Source organism: Bubalus kerabau, chromosome 14 (assembly GCF_029407905.1).
Source record: "Bubalus kerabau isolate K-KA32 ecotype Philippines breed swamp buffalo chromosome 14, PCC_UOA_SB_1v2, whole genome shotgun sequence".
Lineage (NCBI taxonomy): Eukaryota > Metazoa > Chordata > Mammalia > Artiodactyla > Bovidae > Bubalus > Bubalus kerabau.
Window position 1 is genome coordinate 4,624,364 of NC_073637.1, and position 4,472 is coordinate 4,628,835.

General features: G+C 53.4%; 1 long non-coding RNA gene across 1 annotated transcript; it reads left to right on the top strand.

The window, feature by feature from the left end:
• The first annotated feature begins 1,675 nt into the window (after positions 1-1,675).
• LOC129626551 (uncharacterized) lies at positions 1,676-3,891 on the top strand. The gene is made up of 3 exons (XR_008702009.1): positions 1,676-1,871; positions 2,423-2,682; positions 3,392-3,891. It is a non-coding gene; the product is annotated as an uncharacterized LOC129626551 (long non-coding RNA).
• Positions 3,892-4,472: the final 581 nt, after the last annotated feature.

The window sequence follows — 4,472 nt, forward strand, 5'->3', positions numbered from 1 at the left end:
CCCACCCCAGAAGACTCCTGATGCTTCCGGGAGTATTGACTGTCTGTCTGTCCGTCGCCTGCTCCAGACAGGGAACTCTGCAGAGCTGTGTTGGTTTCCTAGGACAGTCTGAGTGGGTTCATGTAACAGAAACTCATCCCCACCCAGGCTGGAGACACAAGTCTGGAAACTCAGTGTTAGAAGGTGGACCTCTGAAGCCTTGGGGGAGGGAGGGCCCGTTCCTTCTTCCAGCCCCCTTGGTGTGAGGTCCTGGCTTGAGTCTCCACCTCTTCCTGCAGACTCTGTGTCTCCACAGGGCGCCAACCCTCCTTGGTGTCTGTCTCCAGCCTTCCCTCTTCTGAGAGGTCACCCCACTCCACTATGACCTCACCTTGAGTCCATCTGCTGAGACCCCATTTCCTAAAAAGGTCATACCCACAGGGCCAACCATATGAGCAGGGGTCCCCAAACCCCAGGGCCACAGACCGATCCATCAGTGGCCTGTTGGGAATCGGGCCGCACAGCAGGAGGTGAGCTGTGGGCAAGCAAAGCTTCAGCCGCTCCCCATCGCTCCGCACGCTCACATTACCTCCTGAACCATCCCCTGCACCCTGCCCCATCCGTGAAAAAGTTGTCCTCCACAAAGCCAGTCCCTGGGGCCAAAAAGGCTGGGACCACTGATCCAGAGCACAGTCCTCCAAGTTGTCTGATGACTGACTGTCACACCAACTTCACGGCTCCCACACAGGACAACTCATAATATTTTATGCCAGTCTCCAGTCAACAGGCAGCCTGTTAGAATGAGTCTCCGTTTTCTCAGGGTAAAGGAACAGTTGAGTGGGGTCCTCGACACAGCCCTGGAGGGACGAAACCTCCAGCCCAGGGGTCAGGGCGTCCTGCCCCATGTATCTTGGCTGCTCCTTCCCTCAGGGGACACCCAGATGTGGACCCTGCAGGGAGGCAACTGAAGGTGCAGTCACCAAACAGACTCAAACTTCCCCCCAAACCATGCCAAATGCCAGAGCAGTTGCTGTGATTTATTAATCTGCCAGGATCTTTGCAAGATTTTAATGTGGTATTTGGAGTCTATTTAACTGGGTAACAAAAATACCCAACGCCAGAAACCGTAAATAATTATCACATCCATCGGGCCTTTCATATGAAGACTGGTACTGGCTTCCCCTCCAAGCTGCTCAATTTTAAATTTTTTCTCTCTCTGTTTGGAACAAGCTCCTACTCATCAAAGAAGGAGCCAACCCAGGGGTTTCAGGGAGCACCAAAGAGGAACGCTGCAAGTCTGTGATTAGAATACAAGAGGGAGGATCAAGGTAATTAATTTTTTTAACTTAAAAAAAATTTTTTTTAAGTTTCCCCATCAGCTTCTGCAAAGCCATGTGAATTATATCTGCTTATGTAAATAAAGCTAACGGGTGATAACATTAATTAGCAGAATAAAACTTTTGCTCATCCGGCTGGAGATAGCAGGTAGTTGGGGGAGAGGATTAATTTCTGTTTTAATTGGAAATTTACATGTGTGGCAGCTTGGCCTCCATCGGCGAACAATCAGATTCCAGGTCCCTTCAAACGTGTTGGCTTCCGAAAGGGCAAGGGGCCCATCTGCCTTTCAAGGGGGCTCTGCTTCAGTTCCCCAGCCAGCGTGGAGTCGGCTGATCAAAGCCTGAGAAGTGTCCTGCGTGGGGCTGGCTCCTTCGGGGGTCGGCACCCCAGCCTCCCTCCTCCAGCAGACGGGTCTCTGGGTCCAGGCCTGAGCTGCCACTGGGTGGGACGGTGAAGCGATTAGGGAAGACCCCGCCATGGGGAGGGTCACGTGGAGAGGCCCCCACCCAGGATGCCCTGCCCCTCCAGGAAGGCGTCTGTCGGTGATGAACAAGGTGAGGAAGAAGCTGGCAGGGGGCGGTGGCCTAACCACACCTGCGTGGGGAAGCGGGGCCCCCTCAGACTCTGCTCACTAAGAGGGCACCTCGCTGGGCCCCCCTGGAGGCAGCCGGTGGGTCCCGGACCCTCCTGTTCTCCATAGGCAAGAGTGCACAGAGGGTGAGACCTCGGCATCAGGGCTTGATCCTAGTGTCTCCGAGACCCCTTCCACCCTGACCTCCCAGGGAAAAGGCTGTTTTCAGGTCGCTTGGAAGCCCTAGGAGGCCAATCTGGGGGCTGTTTGAGTGAGGGAGACGTTCTGGCGCTCCCGAAGGCACCTCACCCCACAGATGGGGACGGCCCGTGTCTCCCGGTGAGGGCAGTGGTTTCTGGGGAAGGGCAGCAGTTCGGGTGGTCCTCTCTGAGCTCCCTGTCCAACCGCAAGCCTCCTGTGATGGAGAGCAAAGAGGAGAGTCCTCCTGCCTCCGTCCCTCCTCATCCGGCTCCAGGGGAGACGGCGGCAGGGCCGCCTGCAGCTCTCACATGACGGCTCCTTTCTATCTTCCAGAAGCTGCTCTCATCTCCACTCCCTGCCAGGCTGCTTCCAGCTTCTCCATCAATAGCTCAGCCACCCGAAACACCTGGAAGAAGCTTTGTAGGAGAGCGTGCAGCCTCCTGAGCTGGGCTGGAAGCCCTTCCCCGCGCTCCCCTGACCCTCCTGACTGCCATCCTGAGGCTCCAGAGAGGAGGCTGACCGGAGCTGCAGCCGGTGGAAGCCGGGACACATACGAGGAAGGACTCTGGAACCCCAGGGGGACGATTCCAGGGGTATGCAGTGTCCAGCCCTGTTCAGACCTCAGAGATGTAAAGTCACATCCCTGACCACAGAGCCCTGTGGCCTTGGCCTCACATGGCGTTCCATCTGATCAGGGCCCACATCACACAGGGGGCCCTGGGAGCACCAAGGAAGAGCCCGAATGGGGAGTGATGGAGGCAGACTCAGGAGGACCGGAGTAGGGGAGAAGCAGGCTGCTTGGACTGAGAGTCTGGATGCACACTAAGGAGCTGAGTGGCCCCGGCAGCAGGCAGAGCTGGGGAGGCGACTTTCACTCTCAGCCTGAGAGTTGGGGGCGTCAAGTGGGCCCCCTCTGTATCATAGGGAGAACTGAGGCCCAGAGGGCTCCCTGCTATGGCCTAGGGTACAAGTGAGTGAGGAAAATTTGAGGCTTCCCTGATAGCTCAGTTGGTAAAGAATGCAATGCAGGAGACCCTGGTTCGATTCCTGGGTCAGGAAGATCCCCTGGAGAAGGGAAAGGCTACCCACTCCAGTGTTCTTGGGTTTCCCTTGTGGCTCAGCTGGTAAAGAATCAGCCTACAATCCAGGAGACCTGGGTTTGATCCCTGGGTTGGGAAGATCCCCTGGAGAAGGGAAAGGCTACCCACTCCAGTGTTCTGGCCTAGAGAATTCCATGGACTATATAGTCCATGGGGTTGCAAAGAGTCGGACACAACTGAGCGACTTTCACTTTCACTTTAGTCCAATAACTGATGGATGGGAAGATGGATGGATGGACAAAGGAATGCATAAAGAAGATGCGGTACATGTAGACAATGAAATACGACTCAGCCATTAGAAAAGAATAAAATAATGCCATATGCAACAATATGGATGCCCCTCGAGATTATCATACTAAGTGAGGTAAGTCAGAAAGAGAAATAGCATATGATATCGCATATATGTGGAATCTAGAATATGACACAATGACTTGTTTACAAAACAGACTCACAGACACAGGAAACAGTGATTACCCAAGAGAAAAGGGGGTGGGGAGGGATAAATTATGGATTTGGGATTGGCAGATACAAATCACTATATATAAAATAGATAAACAACAATGTCCTACTGTATATAGTACAGGGAGCTATATTCAGTATCCTGTACTAAACCATAATGGAGAAGAATATGAATATATATATGTATGTATAACTAATCACTTTACACCAGAAACTAACACAACACTGTAAATCAACAAGGCTTCAATTGAAAGAAAAGAAAGAGAAAGGAAGAGAGAAGGATGGATGGGTGAGTGGATGGATGAGTTAAGTGGGTGGGTGTGTGGATGAATGAGTAAGTGGGTGGGTGGGTGGGTGGGTGGATGTGTGGATGAATGAGTAACTGGGTGGGTGGGTGGGTGGATGAATGAGTAACTGGGTGGGTGGATGTGTGGATGAATGAGTAACTGGGTGGGTGGGTGTGTGGATGAATGAGTAACTGGGTGGGTGGGTGGGTGGATAAATGAGTAAGTGGGTAGTTGGGTGGATGAATGAGTTAAGTGGGTGTGTGGGTGGGTGGATGAATGAGTAACTGGGTGGGTGGGTGGGTGGATGAATGAGTAAGTGGGTGGAAGGGTGGGTGGATTAATGAGTAAGTGGGTGGATGGGTGGGTGGGTGGGTGGGTGGATGGGTGGATGAATGAGTAAGTGGGTGGGTGGGTGGGTAGATGAATGAGTAAGTGGGTGGGTGGGTGGGTGGATGAATGAGTAACTGGGTGGGTGGGTGGGTGGGTGGGTGGATGAATGAGTAAGTGGGTGGGTGGGTGGGCGGATGGGTGGGGAGG